The sequence below is a fragment of the Crocodylus siamensis genome, chromosome 1 (genome assembly GCF_052110815.1).
Source record: "Crocodylus siamensis isolate JL-2025a chromosome 1, ASM5211081v1, whole genome shotgun sequence".
In the NCBI taxonomy this organism is placed as follows: Eukaryota; Metazoa; Chordata; order Crocodylia; family Crocodylidae; genus Crocodylus; species Crocodylus siamensis.
In genome coordinates, this window is record NC_143395.1 from 260,671,185 (window position 1) to 260,687,345 (window position 16,161).

The following is a 16,161-nucleotide window of genomic DNA, read 5'->3' on the forward strand; positions in this document are numbered from 1 at the left end:
TTCTTTGTGTATTTTCTGTCCAAATATGACAGTCTTTTTGTAAGGCAGCCTTGACTGGTGGCGATCAAATGTTGCTGCTGTTGGGGCTGTTCAGTCACTTCTGTAAAATGTTTGGTCTGGGTCTAATTTTCAATACACCCAGAGCCTGTGAAAATCACTATGTAAATGCCAGTTGTAGAGGATTTCAAATGAAATGCAAATACTTAAAGGGACATGGATACCAAACTGCTCTTTCTCTCTGAGAATAAGAGTGCATAGGGGACCTTAAGCTGGTGTTGCCTGTCCTGGACTTCTGTCTCCAAGGTTAACTTGATCCTTTACCTTTTATGAGCAATGGCCAAATCATTTTAAAATGGGGTTCTGTCCATTTTACAGTGTACACATGCACTAATTATATAGTATATTTTAATACACTTCATATATTTTTATTATATATACAGGTGTGTGTGTATATATGTATATACATTTAAGCAGACTTGCTACATCTGGCACATAACTCCTAGATTTGCTATCTGTTGTAGAAAAAACATGGTAAGAAGTCCCTTTTCTGTTCCTTTAGAGAGAAACTACTTTTGAGCACCTTCATGTGGCATAAGAGGTATAGGTTAGCGTGTCCTCAAACCAGCTACCAGTACACTTCTGATTATAATTAATTCTAGGTTTCTGAAAGCCATGGACCCTTAATGGTTAATTGGGCCCTGCAAAAAATCATCTTGCGAATAGAATTCCACCACATAGTTTCTCCCAAACCCTGTCTCATGTCTGTTAGGTTAGACTTGGATCCTGATACTTATTATGTGGGGTAGTCTTATTTATGCCTCTTTGTGAAACTTTCAAGAGAAACCAGGAGTGGACTCTGTTCCCTGTTGTGGTGTCTGTCTCTGGCAACCCAGCCAACAGTTCCTCTTTCTTTTGATTTCCCTTCTCTTCCCCTGAGAGTTTCCACTGTCCCTGCCTCGTGTGTTTCACAGATTCTATATTTCTTACACTGGAATTGTTCTTTTTTTTTTTTTTCTTGGAAGGCATTCCCCTTCATTTTTCTAGAACTTTTTTATTATTTTATTTCCTCTTAATATGAAAAGTTCTTTATGGGTGTTAACAAGGATGTGGGCATAGAGGATCCAGTAGATATAGTCTATTTGGATTTTCAAAATTTTTTTTATGAGGTCCCTCCCCAAAAGGTCTTAATCCCCTCCTCCCCCTCCCCCCGCCCCCCCCCCCCCCAACCAACACAAAAACACCCAAAACTAAGTGGCCACAGGATTGGAGGGAAGGTCCTTTTAGGAATGCCATTGGCAACACGTAGAGCGTGCACATGCACCCACTGAGATTGGCCGTGCACCCCCTGGAAGCACCAGCTGGGGAACCGGAGTTGCAGAGTTTTCAAATACTTGAAGCGTGACAGGTTTTCTTCTGTGGCCATGGTGGACAGGACTAGAAGCCATGGTCCTAAGCTGCAGCAGGGGAAATTTAGGTTGGAGAGTAGGAGGAACTTTCTGATTATGAGCTAGTCAAGCATAGGACCAGGCTACATAGAGAAACTATGCAATTTCCATTCTTGGACGTGTTCAAGAGCAGGTTAGGCAGATGGTTTAGTCAGGGATGCTCCTCTCTTGAGCAGGGGGTTGGAGTAGAATCTAGTCAATAGATTAACCTGCGAAGTTTTTTCCAGTCCTACTTTCTTCTGCTCTGCAAATGCTTAAGCCTGAGCCTAACTCAAGTTAAAAAGGGAAGAACCACGCGATTCAACAGGACTGTTCATGAGAGCAAAGTTGCACACAAGCTTAAATGCTTGCAGAAAAGAACCTTATTTTTTCTGTTCCTCAAAAGGTTAGAAGCTATATATACTTGAGGTAACTTTCTTAATTGTATCCTACTTAGAATTTATGACAATCCTGAAAACTTGCATTAATGAAATTTCTACCTGCCTTCTCCAACTCATATGTCCAGTTGCATGTTACAGTACAACTGAACTACACTGATGCCATTGTTAGTTTGAAGACAGCCAGCTAGTTTTTAGAAAAATGACCTACTTGGGATTTTTGTCTGCTTGGAGAAACCACATACATTAATCAGCCTGTTTTAGTTGCAGTATTTTTTGGCCTAGTGGCCAAACAGGAAATTGGGTTCAAGTTTAACTGAAACCAGAATTTTTTGGGGGGGTTTTCAGCACAATTGAAAACGTGTAGAATCAACTTTCAAATATTTTGTTTAAATTGTTGTTTTTTAGTTTGGGTCAATATAAATGAAAAATTGTTTTAAAAAATAGGTCAGCGTGTTTTATTTTCCCCCTCTTCCCTCACCCCCCCCCCGAGAATATTGATATTTTGTTTTGAAAGCTTTTTCTTCTCTCTTTCAGTTGAAACTACTTGTTAAGTTGACGTAAATATGTAAATATTTTTTGTTCCCCTGAAATTCCTCTTTTCAGCAAATACGTTTGGGGTGGAGAGAGGCCACATCCAGTTCTAGGTATCATTTGAATATTACAGGGGTTGCAGAGACTTTGACTCCACTTGTTTTTTAGTATGTCATCTTCCAGCAAACCTTGTAGTTACATAGGGCAAATAATATCACACCAGTATAAATCTGGGATCTGTGCAATGGAGTAAATGGAATTACTTCTCTAGATTCACATGCATGAGAAAAGAAGGACAGTAGATGACTCTAACAACACAATTTGATGTTACAAATTCATTCCAACTGTGAGCATTTCATGGTGGCTATTGGGACAAATAGAAGGCAGGCTAGATTTGCGCCTTACAGACTAACTAAAGTACATGTATAATATAAGCTTTTTTGAGCTGAAGCTTACTTCATCGGATGCTGTGAAAGGATGTGCACCTAGCTGTGCATAAGGAGAGGAAAAAATTGAATACAAAAGCAGAAGGGGGGCAAGGAGTGGGTAGGGAGGGAGTGTCAGGAAAAGGAAATCTGCAAGCAATAAAGGGATCATAAAAGCTACTATGGGTAATGGGATAAGAATCCATTGTACTTTTTTAAAACATACTTAATATAATCCAGTCTGTGGATGATTTCTTGTTCCTCAGTTTCCTGTATGAGTCAGTTTGTAAAGGCTTGCTGCCTGAGAACGGCCACCCTCAGGTCAGAGATGGAGTGTCCAGGGAGGTTAAAACTGTTCTGCCAGAGGCCTGTGCGTCTTCCTGCAATTGATGTCAGAGCAATATTCATTAAGGCAAATGTCTGCTTCTATTTTGTCGTAATTAGCTTGCAGATCTTGTAACTTGCCTTCGTGGACCGGTAATGCTATTAAAATGTCATTTAATTATCCGTTAAACAAGTATGTCTTCAGACGAGCTTGATGCTAAAATTATCTACTAGAGTACAAAACCCCCTTGGCAAATGTCATCAGGCCAAAGAAGGCAAGAGGAAAAAAAATCCTACTTTCTACTCTCAGATCCATATCTTGTTTAAAGCCTGGTTACTGGGGAAAAAAGGGAAATTCTTTGGGACTTTTTTAGGAAATGGAAGGGAAACTTTATTGTGTCTGTGACAAACTGCTGTCATCAGATGCAATCTAGTCAAAAGACTTAATACTGTCTTTTCTGGATACAGTCTCTGTTTCATAATGTCTGACAGGAAGCATGCAGTAGTCACTTAGAGATTTTCTACTCTTTTAACATGCTGACCAAGTTTTACTGAGAGAAGGACAAAATATTGGCTTCAGTTTTTCTTTTGCTGGACACTTGGGCCTTAACCAACTGGGTGACAGGTCTAGTTGCACTGAGTCTACTGTAAATATGTCTGCATCTTCTCTTGTGCTTATAAAACATGCGCTATTGCCAAATAACAGGTGACACGCCATAGAGGCTGCAGAGCAGAGGAGGTAGTCTTGTACCAAGTATTGGAGTGATTCAGACTGCTTGAACTATAAGGAGGTTCAACTGGTAGCCTTTGCTTTGAGGCCTATGCCCAATTATAATATTAGGCTCAGCATGTTTTGTAGAGCTGTGCAAAGGGATGCCTGAACTATCTCTGAGTGACTCTTTTATAAGAAGTAGGATTTACAAATTTGATCACTGTACTTAAAGCAAAAAGTAGTAAAGACACCAAACTCAGCCTTGGAACTCCAGAAATCAGTAGGCAGCATGACAGAGAGCAAGGAGTGACTCAAAATAAAATGGAGCAGTATGAAAAGATGTGGTTTTGCTCACGTTATGCCACCAAAAAACAACAGAGGTCAAGTGGGCTTCTGCTGAGATCTACAGAAACACCTTTCCACCCCTGACAGTAGGTTTAAATCTTTTATTCCTATTCTTTTTCAAACTGGTAATGTTAATGTGTTGTATTTCTGACTGGTCCAAGCCAATGCTTAGGGGAGTAACGTGTCTCAAATAAAAATTCCCAAGAAGGCTTGCAACTGCTAGGGCTCTGTCTACTTCATATCAGCAGCTGGTTTTAGGAAACAGGGGTGAGCACATCTGGCCCACCTACGATGGGAGTGCATGCTGGGGAGGGGTCTGGAGAAGTTTCACTAAGGAAGTTTTGGGTTGGCAGGGGCTCTCCCTGAAACCTGTTACTGACATGGTGTAGACCAGTGGTTCCCAAACTCTGACAGGTTGCGCACCACCAATTTAAAAATGGCACAACCTTAAATACCACTAGCAAATTTTTGTCATATAAGGTAATTATAATTAGTCTGTTAACACGTACCACTGACAGGTTGTCTGTGTAGCACTGGTGTTACGTGTGCCACAGGCTGGGAACTGCTGGTGTAGACAGAAATACCTGCTGTGATGTCCAGTGCTCCCTTGTCTGGGAGAGATTCATTCTCTAGGTCCCACTGCCCTTTACAGGTAAAAGTCAATAACATACAAACTTTGTGATATTTTACTAGGGTTCTTGTTTGATTTCCAGCATATGGTAAGTGCAGTCAAAACACCTGAGGGATGAATTGGGCTAACTGGAAACTTCCCCTGGATATTTTTAAGACATTTATAGAGCTGTAAGGTAAGGCTTCAGTTATTAGCACTGCAATCCTGCAAATGCTTACTTCTGAAGTTATTAACATATGCAAAAAATGGTGGCCCCATTGATGTCAATGGGAGTTGCTTTGTGAAGCACTCTATTACTTGATTATTACTTTATTTAATTTACTTTTTAATTTATTTAAATTGCTTGCTTTCATAATCTGGTAGAAGTGCACAACAGTGTTTTGCATAGTCTCGGTTAAATTCATGGAAACTCAAATGGCTTTGAGAACTGTGCCTTACCTCCTTGGGACTGAACTTTTACTGCAGAGTTCTGCAGATAGCCAAAACCACAGCATGTTTTTACTGATGGTTCAACAGTAGCGTGCTAGCCTCAGGATATCAGACTGAAAGTGTTGAATTGAGAGTTAAATTATGCGTGCTTTTGGCAACTAAGGCCCAGATTCAGCAAAGAACTTGAAAACCCAATGAAGCTTACTAAAAAATAACCAAAATCAGTAATTTATGGGAAAAAAGGATATTTTGTTTTCTTAAAAAATACAAACTTCATGACTTCTGAGAATTTCTCTGTTTTCTTTTTTGACAGATTCCAATACTTAAAACACTAGTGTTTTTCACAAGTCTCAGGTAGGTCTACTTCTATGAGAGAACTAGCCTTCACTTGCCTAAAACTTGCTATGTTTTACTTGGAGTGGAAAAAGGATTTTGTGTGACTTGTAGGTCACTTAGCTTCTGCGCCTCAGTTTGTCTACTTGTCAGATGATGACAATGACATCTGCCTGTTTCATAGAAGGAAAGTACTTCGAGATTCTCACATTAAAGGCACTTAAATGCAAAGTACTTAGTAATTGGATAAGATATTCCTTCATTTGACATCGACAATTCCTGTGCTGTCTTGTCATAAGCTTGTTTACTGGATGCCTGCCACCCTGACACAGGCTGTACAACATTAGGGCAAAGTGTCTATCTAATTTTTAGAGCACTCTGAAACCCCTTGGGAGATAATATGTGGAACTGAGGAGCATACATGAAGAACATCAAGTTCCTCCTCTGTAATGAAATCAGAGTCATTGTAGTTAGCAGACTTTGCCAACAAGGCAAGAGACTGCATAAATATACTACAGACAGCCGTGTTGTAATTCCTGTGTTGTTCTAGGCCAGTCGGTCATTCATAGCCTTTGTAGACTCGAAGTACTTCATAACTTTTTTCTGTATTGATCAGCACCCCATTTCAAAATCCTAATGCGTTACAATGATTATCTCCTTGCAGAGAGGTTGGGTAATGCGGATGAGGGAGCAGCAAGGCAGGGGAAGGCTGAGCTTACCCTTATCTGCTCATCTCCTTACACTTCCCACATCATCCTTCAAAAGATCTGGTGGCACCCCAAGGTGTCCTGGCACCATGATTGAGAATCACTCTTCTAGGCACTGGCTGACTTGCCACCTATCTTAAGTGCAACATATCAAATTACATACAGCACTCAAAGATAACTAAGATACACTATCTGGTGCAGATGCCTCAAGATTACCTCTCACAAATTAGTCCATGAGCTCTGCTCCTTATTGTATAAATAGGTCCACAGACTGGGCTGGCATGCTGCTGCTTGTACACGATTTATTGTTCAATTCCTTTGCCCAGGATCCCACGTGGCTGCTTAGGATCTTGTTCCAGGAGTGATTTATGACGAGGGAAGCTAGGGCGTGAACTGTTATCATAGCAAATGCCTATGTGCATGAATTTAACCTGTGGTAAAAGCAAGGTTGTTTGTGAGTTAAAATGGGGTAATCTGTTTACTTCACACTTTGCTGTGGGAAGTGATCCTAATACTGTCACATGCTGATCACCTTTTCTGAGCTACATAAAGTTGGTTTAAGAGATACCAGAACTTTGAGCTGGTTTTTTTTTTTTTTCGGTAGCTGCTCAAATTCTGGGGCCAGCCATGGATTATTGCAGTCCCTGGCATAAATTAGAACAGCCCAAGGGACATAGCCACGGATTAGTTATAGTTGGGGATTTCCCCTTTGTGGGAAACTCAGTAACAGGATAAGCCAATTTTTCTCCTTTGAGTCACCAGAGATATCTAACTGAACAAGGAAAAACAATTTTATTGTGTGTTGTGCAATAAATGTAATGCATGTAAACAACGTTTCATCTCTGGTGAAGACATGGAGTTGCCTAGAATAAGTTGTCTACAGAAGTGGTATTGTAGTGTTTGCCCCCAAGAGCCACAACTGGTTGGCTCTTCAGTTTATCATCTGTGACTCTTCCCAGAAAATGTTTCTAGAGTGAACAGTGTGCTCTGGGCATGTCTTCCCTGCAAACTGTGAATAATGTAGTGCTCGCTCTCTCTCTCATTGTAGAAGCATGGTAACTTTTTTTTTTTTCTTTTGAGCTGGAATTGGTTGGCCACAGTTCACTCAGGAGTGTTTGTTATTGTGGCTTGTGGCTGTCGGGGATGGCTCATGTGGTTTCTGAGCCAGCTGAGGCACAGTGTTTGCTCTTGGAAGAATAGGTCAGATCCTCAGCAAAGGCTAGTGGGTGACCCTTTATTTAACCTCTTCAAGCTGCAAATGAATGGAGCTGCACAGATTATTAGCTGTGTGGATGCTATACTGCACCTGAACTGAACCACGTGGGCAGCTGTTCTATACAAAATGGGGAGGCTCCTTTGTAACTACGGTGGGGGTGAGCTGGGTGTCAATGTAGAGGGGGCACAAACGGTATCCTGCTGTCTTCATTTCAAGCTCTCCAGTGCTCAACAGCATCTCTGCCCACTTGTTTGACTCCACTTGGAAGTGGAGTTATAGCTGGAAGTGCTAGTTATACCTCTGTCCTTATGTTTAAAAGAGCAATGTGTGCAGTAGTTGGGAGTGGAATACATCTTTTCCTATACATAGCTGTGACGACCCCAAATCACTTGGACTAACTGAAAGATTTTTCACTTGGATGGGATCCAGATGGTTGAACGGAAAAGAATATAAATGTGTTCCCTGTGAAAGGATGCAAGAACACTCCAGCTTTGAGCTGTTTCCTAACAGATGTTTATTAAAAACATTTGTTTTTGTTTGGCAATATTGCAGCCTTATTCAGGCCCTGATTTAGCAAAGCACTTAAATCTTGCACTTAATTTAAGGCCTGTGTTATTCCATTGACTCAAATGGGACTTAAGCATGTGTTTAAAATGGGTTTAAGGCTTGTTTTGGCTGAAGAGGATGGCCTTTAAGTGCTTGCTTTAAATGCTATGCTGAATTGGGACCCCAGTGTATAACTTCTCTGAGGATCTGCTCTTCCATAATAAATGCAACTAATGCCCTCTTTTCTTCCCCATCCCTTTTGTAAAAGGAGAGATGCACAATTATATTACAATCAGTGTTGGAATAATGTCTGAACCAAGGGAGGACTCAGAGGGAGTGCAGTGCTGCAGCTACGCACTGCCTGGTTGGATTGGAACACAACAAGGGAGCCTCTAGGGACTTTTTGAAGTCCCCATGGCATATGAAAATCTGTCTTCCTTCCCCCTTCCTGCTCAAAGACCAGCTCTCTCCTTACTTCTTTTCTGCCCTCCCCACTCTGCCTGTTTTTCCCTGCTGTCCCTTGGCCAAGAAAGCTCCAGTGCCCTACCCGCCTATGGTGTGGGGGCTGGGCTCAGCTTGGGACAGGGACAGTTGCAGTACCTGCTCCAGGACCTGGCAGTGTGGGGGAGACCTACTCTCTAGCTGCGTGGTTGCTGCTGTCCCCTCCCCAGCTGAGCCTAGCCCATGCTCAGCCTGGCTGGCTCTGGAGCAGGCAGGGGAGTGGGAAGGGGAGAGGAGGGGAGCTGCCTTTGAAAAGAAAGGGGGGATTTTCACCTGCTTTAGGGACTTAATGTTCTTGGAGGCTCCTGTGGCTCAGTCTGCCCACACTGGTGGGGACAGGAGAAGCTGGAAGCAGGGTGGGGCAGCTAGCCCTGCAACGTGGGTTGCTGCTCCTGTACCTCCCTTTGGGAAATCCTTGATCCATCCCTTATTTGAACTATGGACAAAATGACTTGCCACTTTCTGCCTCATAGACTTGCTTCATCTTGTCACAGCTGCTTCTCAAACTTTTCTTCTTCAACAGAAACCCTGCACTCCCTGTGAACCTTTCTTTCGTGGGCAGAGGACCATGGGAACATAGCTGAGACAGAGCACAGCCTGGTTACAGCTGGTGAGAGGGTGATGAAGGAAGATTTCACTGCATCTGAAGCAACAGTCCTGCCTCCCTCTTTCTCTGCAAATCATTAAAATCTCACCTGTTGGGAATGATTTTGGCCTTGGCTCATGCAAACAATTTGTTACTATAACAAAACACTTATTATTCTGGAGCCCAAAGTGCAGACTTCACACAGCCCAGCACAATGAGGCCTGAAGAGTGTCTGCTGAAGCTCATGTAGATAGATATATGTGATGATAGGCCTGCACTAGAAGGGAGCTGTTTCTTTGGTGGTCATTGAGGAAGAGAGGAGAGCAATAACACTTTGGGTAAAAGGTATCTGTCATAATTAGAACAAGAGCAGAAGGCTTTTTAAAATAACGTCTGTGCTTTGGGAAGTTACCAGTGTTTATGTTGATAACAGCATCTGTTGTTTCCTGTGGATTCTGCTCTCAGTTTTTGTACTGAATTTGAGAGTTTGCAAATGAATGTCCTTAGCTGTGGAGGAATGTGAGTATTCAGTTGCCGAATATGGCTGTTAGTAAAGCTACAAACATGTATTGCTAATACCCATGCTTAAAAAAGATGCAAGGAAGAGAGAATGCATTGTTATTTCTGGCTGTTCTTCCCTCTGTCTAAAGCTGAGTAAGACTGTGTTCCATAGACTTGGTAGCGCAAGGTTTCTTAGGCACAGCTCAAAAATATTTCACACAGCAGCAATTAATTCTTATCAGGAACTATGCCAAAAGAGATCTTGCCAAATCAAGCTCCTGTCTACAGAAACGCAACTTTGTTTCAGGACTTTCACCACTTGGTGCTGTGTAATATTGGGCATGGAGAAACCACAGGTTTTCACATGCTGAAATTAGAAGATTTCATTCCCGGGGGAGGGGAGGGAATTGAACATCCAAATCCTATGATATGGATTTGGACTGTGCAGATAACCAACTCAGGCAGTGACTTGGGAAAAGCAAGTGTGACTCCTGCCTTCTCCAGCTCAGTATGCAGAGTCTTGCCAGCTGCCCAGGAAGGGAAATTGGAAGAGAAAACAAATAATACAGATGGTGTATGACTTCTCTATAAGATGAAAATAAAGGCTGATCAGGGAAGCTCTGAAAAAATAACTGCATGAAACACTTAGCTGGGTTTAGGTTAGAAAATGATTTAACTAATATCCTGCATATCAAAAGAGTTGCTAGGGTTTTTCAACCATTTCAGTCAAGTTGGAGATTCTGTCTCCAACTAAATCTAGGGCCATTGTTACATGATAATTTTAGGTGGCTTCTGGAGCTCCAAACCCCTGGATTGGCTGCACATTAATACCCTTTAAGCGGCTTAAAGCACTCATTATTTGGCTTAAAGTTATGTCACTCCAGGACAGGATTATTTCTAGTTCACCTGATTTTGCTTCTGTTCTATTAAGGTGTAGCCACTCTCTGCAGCTATTCCACCCAAGTTGAAGTCCTCCAGCATCCCAGAATATAGTGGTTCTGCTTGAGTTCAGAGTGGGTATGCTGGGAGGCAGTGGAGCTGGACACAGTGCTTCTTTCTTGCTGCTTCCACTGGGCAAAGCTAGCACTGCAGCCCTAAAGCACCTGGCAACTGCAGTACCTCCCAGATTGGCTTGCTGCTTTGAATGCCCAGTCCAGACTCAGGCTGCAGTGCATGCAGGGGTGGCAGACTGGTGCTCTCCCCTCCCCCTGACCTGCAGGTGAGCCTGCACCCAGTCCTGTACTCCACTGTGGCATGTCTCCTGCCTGGTGCTTGTAGCCCTGGGACTTAGACACATGCTGTGGTATGGCAGGGTGCCTGGAGCAGGGTGGAGCTCAGTGGCTGCAGCATGGCCTGCACTCCACTGGGCTGTGCAGGGTCCAGCCACTGGTTTCCCCTGCCTGGCTTACCCAACAGTGACCATGGCTGGCAGGCGCCTGAACCCCCTAGTGGGGGAGGAGAGAGGGAAGGGTGTACAGGGACAGGAGTTCCCACTCCCACTTGGCTTGGGAGGTGGGTGGGAGTGGTGCAGCCTCTTTGCTTGCTCTGTACAGCCCCAAGCCAAACAGGCAGCCCTGACCCCCATGCCCAGAATTGCAAGGCTGCTACAGGGGGTTCAGGGGCATCGGGTACCTACCAACCACATCCACTGCCTGCACAGCTTGGTGGCATGTGGGGTCAGTGGGAGCCAGCTTTGAGCTGCAGTGCTGCAGCTGCTGAGCTTCACCCTGCTCCAGCCATCTAGCCCTGCTGGGGCATATGTCCAGATCCTGGGGGGAAGGATCTTGCTATTCTTCCCCCAACTTCGAAGCTCGCCATCACTAGCTGAGCTGCTGGCCAGCTGGGTTCTGTCTGAACACTAAGGGGCCCAATCCTTTTTGAAGTTCCAGTGGTGCCTGGTTGGCTGGCAGCCCAGGCTGGGGAAGTGCAGGCTCTGGAGGAAAAAAATCATTGGGTTTGCCTGGAGCTCAAGTAACATGCAGGTCCTGCCCCTAGCTCTTAGACATGCCTCTGCTCACCAAGCCTCTAGTGGCAAGTCAAAACTCTGTAGCTGAAGGGCAGTCAAAGATTTTTTTTGAGTTAAGGTGCAACTGTTCCACTAAGCTGAACAACATTAAGCTGATTAACATTTGTTCAGCTTATTGAGTAAGGCCCTTGGTCAAGCTACTATTTCTGCATTGCATTTGATTTAAAGCTGAGTTTTTAACCCACAACCCATCAAAAGCTGTTGGCTTCATATGCACATTTCTTGAGGTGTGCATAGTATCTTTTTTTTTTTTTTAATTTCATTCCAATCCAAAACAAAATACAAATTGAAACTGTTTTAAAAGGCCAAGACTAAAACCAAATAAAAAGCACAAGTGAATTCCTGCTAGGTAAAATCTCTTTAGTTTCACGTAACTGTTAGACATTGACTTGCTTTTCTTTAACGTCAGCACTGTTCAATTAATATATGATTACCCTGCAATATAGCAGCTAAAACACTTGGAAAAAAAAATTGAAACATGTTCAATCTTAATTGTTTCCAAATCATGTGCGTGTATACAAACAGAACTTCCTGCTATCGCTATCTTGTTTATTCATCTACATTTTTATTATGCTCTCTTATAATGATTTAGGAGGGGGAGATCTGTACAAAAGACATGGATGTGGAATGCCACCAACACTGAGCAGATCAATGCACTCATGACTTTGTATTTGGTAGGATCTAGAAGATGACGCATGTGAGTTAGATACTTGGCTAAATTCTTATCTTCAAAGCAGCACTTTTTCTGTCACAATAGTCTGTTCCAGGACGTTATCCATATGGCTTACTGAGCTGTGCCAGTATAAACTGTCATAGTTGTAGAACTTCCTAAGTTATTTGGAACTAGAAGGTTATTTGGAAAAAGCTGGCTAAAGTGCAGTGGGATTACATGCATTCTAGAAATTTACACTGTTAAATAAACAGGGTCCATAAGCAAATCCTTCATGTCTGAACTGTCTGATGACTTTGGTCTAACCAGTATGGGTTTAATTTATTGGGCCATAAGAAGACAAAGCACTTCTCAGCAGAATAGCTATTATATCAGACAGAAGACAAGGCAGAGACTACCTGGTTCAGTGAGACACAGGCTCTCATAGACCTGCTAAGTCAGACACTATGAATGGTCTGGCAGAAAGAAAGGGCTTTATATAGAAAAGAAAGTGATTGTAGAGAAGGGTGAGGGACAATAATGCTGTTAACCTCAGCATAGCTGCCTTTAAACAAAAGAACTTTAAAAAACAGCCTGAATATAAAATTGTACAACAAGAAATCATCCCCAGACCTGATGGTCTCAGAAGGGACTATGGATCCTTATCCTGCTACCTGTATATGCTGTTAACTCCAGTGTCTCTCTCTGTTAACTGCCTTGTTCATCTCAGCTGATTCAGCCAACCCACTCTGCCTCTCTTAGCAGTGCCCTGTATCCCTTTCCTTTCTATATAAAGCTTTTTAGTAGGTTGCTGCCTATAAAAGGTCATGGCTTCCTGAACCCTTCCCTACTTTCTGCCTGACTTCAGACTTACATGACTAACTACCTCTCTTAAGCCAGGGGTGTCAAATGTGCTGTCATGTCATAAATTGTAAGGGGCTGGAAGGGACCTCAGAAGATCTTCGGGTCCAGCCCCCTGTGTCAACCAGGAAAGATGACTGGGGTCAGATGACCCCAACAAGGTGATGGTCCAGTCTCCTCTTGAAGATTTCCAGGGTAGGTGATTGCACCACCTCTGAAGGGAGCTTATTCCACAGTCTTGACACTCTAGTTGTGAAGAAGTTTTTCCTAATGTTGAGTCTGAATCGATCTTCCAGGAGTTTGTGACCATTACTCCTGGTTTTCCCCAAGGGTGCCCTGGTGAACTGTTGTTCAGCAAGCCCTTGATGCACGTCTCTGATGTAGCGGTAAGCTGCTACTGAGTCCCTCTCAGCCTTCTTTTTTCAGGCTGAAGAGTCCCAGATTCCTCAGCCTTTCTTCATCTGTCAGTGGAGTTGCAGGCATATTCAAATGTTGCAGTAAGCTAAGATTTCAGTAAGAAAGAAATAGGTTTCTAACTCTGACTGCGTGAACAAAATGCCAAATATGAGTGACTGCTGCTGGTACAAAGCTGCTTTCCTGAATTGGGCAGGCTGAAAGAATGACTTAAAGGCATGCATTTTCCTCACCTTCATTAGTCTCATTAGGTGTTGCCTCTGAAGCCCAATGCTTGGATGTTAGCAGTACTTTTTCAGTGTGATCACTTTTAGCAATTTGTTTGGGAAGGGGTGGGTGTGAAAGTTGGCCCATCATGGTGTGAATTGGCAGATGCTACAGAGGAGGAAATGCAGATGGAAGAGAGACTTGAAGAATAAAGGGGCAGAGTGGGCTGTAGACATTTTCTAAAATAAGTGTATTTCTAATAATTAGTGTGAAAGTAACAGTATAGTAAGGTCTTCCCTCCTGAGATCAAGTGACTAGATTGGGGTTAAGTGAGTCACACAAGTACAATAGAAAAAAATGTAAAGTATTTGCAGCACAACCCACTGCTTTGTCTCTGGAGTGAAACAATGCCACTTCCTAGGGCCAGCTCCTGCAAACATTTGTGTGTGTGTGTATATAAGTAGGTGTCATCTACAGAGTTCAGTTTATTTCAATAATCTTGCACAAACTGGTAGAATCTGGGCATAGAGGTTTCACAAAGGAAGAGTTCAAAGCTACTCTGTAAATCATTGAAGAACTAGGATTCCTACCTCCTTGCTTTATTTGTGTAACACTGTTCTAAAAATAGTTATGGAACTATTTGAGGAGTAAATCCCAGTTTAGAGAGAAAATCATCACATTCAAGTCCCTAGGGTTTAAACAGATAAACAGCTAAACGCATAAAGAGAAACTGGAGATGATGCAAAACAAGAAACCGAGCATTTAGAGGGAAAATAGGCAAGAAAAGTGAGAACACAAGCAATAACACTCTCGGGAGAGGGCAAATACAGGTCATATTGCAGTGTGTAGTGTGTGAAATGACATGACGCAAGAGCTGCAAGTTATACGACTATGACTATGACTATGCTTGTCCACCCTCAGTCTGAAAGTTCCTCCTAATTACCAACCTAAACTTTCAGTGCTTCATCTTAAGGGCATTGCTCCTTGTCCTGTCCCCTAAACCACAGAGAAAAGCCCATCTCCATCTTCTCTGTAATTAGTGACCATTGCTCTTTAGGTATTTGAAGACTTATAAAAACACTATCAGCTATGGCTAATACTGTCAACACTGATGATATTGTTTATGTTGTTGTTAAGTATTAGTGACGTTAAAAACAAACTATTATTACAATGTTTTGATGCTAATATTAAAGCATTTTTAAAAAAGGAATTGGGAAATACTATATGGAAATAGTGAATGTAGCACAGTGAGACCAAACAATCAATGGCTTGTTCTAAAACTGTAAAAAGCTGTCTCTTTTTTGGGGTGGCCCTTTTTAATAAGGGCAGATGCATGCTATCAGATTAAATCTCCATAACATGCATTTCTGTTTGGACAAGAATGAATGAGTACTTTACATTATTAAATGAGCTTTTTCACTAGTGCAGCATTGTATTGGAACCCTGCTAACTGCAGACAAAAAAGTTATAAAGGCCTCATTTTTGTAAATAGTTCAGTGCTCTAAACCCAAATATGAGAAGGCAGTTGTTGTTTCTCAAGAGGTATTGTTTAGCTTCTTGAGAGAGGTCAGCTGTATCGTTCCAGAGCATATGCTACATTCCCTGTGTAACTAAGAGCCTGAGTTTGTTGTATATCCTGTATTTTTTTTTTTCAGTCACTGCAAGTCTTTGGGTTTCAGAATGAGTGAATTGCACATTCATGTGGTTTCAACAAACTTTCAAAACTCACAATTTTGTTGAAATGATGCAAGAACTTTAGTTAAACGTTTTAAATCAGTGGTGCTTGACCTTTGGGCCCCGCAGGTCAGAGTGGGCTGAATGAAGCCCCTTGTGCCAGGATTGGGACTCGCACCACCCCACACCTCGGGACTGGGTCCCAAGCTTCCATGCCTGATCCAGCATGTAGGGGCATGCTGTCCAGCTCATAGGACTCCTTATGGGTCTGGAAATTTAGCAGCAAGCACTTGTTCCCCTACTACCAAATTTTTGGATCTGTTGGAAGCCATGCAGGCCAGATGATGCAGTGCCAGGGGTTGGATCTGGTCTGCGACTGGGTGGTTGGGCACTCCCATTTTAAATCACTTCCCTGTCTTATGGGTCCGAGGTCTATTGACTTGTTGTAAGACTGAGGCTCCCAGACTGCTTTTGAATGAGTGACTCAGGAACTTCAAATGCTTTTGAAAAAATCAACAACCCTTCTAAATTTAGATGAAGCTTGCCTCCTAAGGCAGGGGTAGACAGTTATTTGGGCCCAGAGGCCACAGTTTTGATGAACTGCAGGCTGGGTCAGCATCCTTGCCCCCCCCCCCCCCGCTGCAACCACTAACCAAAACTCCCTATGTGGGATGGGGCTGCAGGCAGGCAGGGAGTGGGTGTATTCAGGAGCAAGATG

General features: G+C 42.8%; 1 protein-coding gene across 4 annotated transcripts in view; it reads right to left on the bottom strand.

Annotated features, from left to right (window-relative positions):
- Positions 1-16,161, bottom strand: part of LOC149874441 (CD276 antigen homolog) — a 59,848-nt gene that overhangs the window by 27,241 nt on the left and 16,446 nt on the right. For 2 of the 4 annotated variants that reach the window (XR_016444026.1, XM_090061708.1), the window contains exon 3: positions 3,008-3,161. The exons of the other annotated variants lie outside the window; for them this stretch is intronic. The gene's annotated coding sequence lies outside the window, so the exon portion shown is untranslated. The remainder of the gene's footprint in view (positions 1-3,007; positions 3,162-16,161) is intronic. 4 annotated transcript variants of the gene reach the window in all.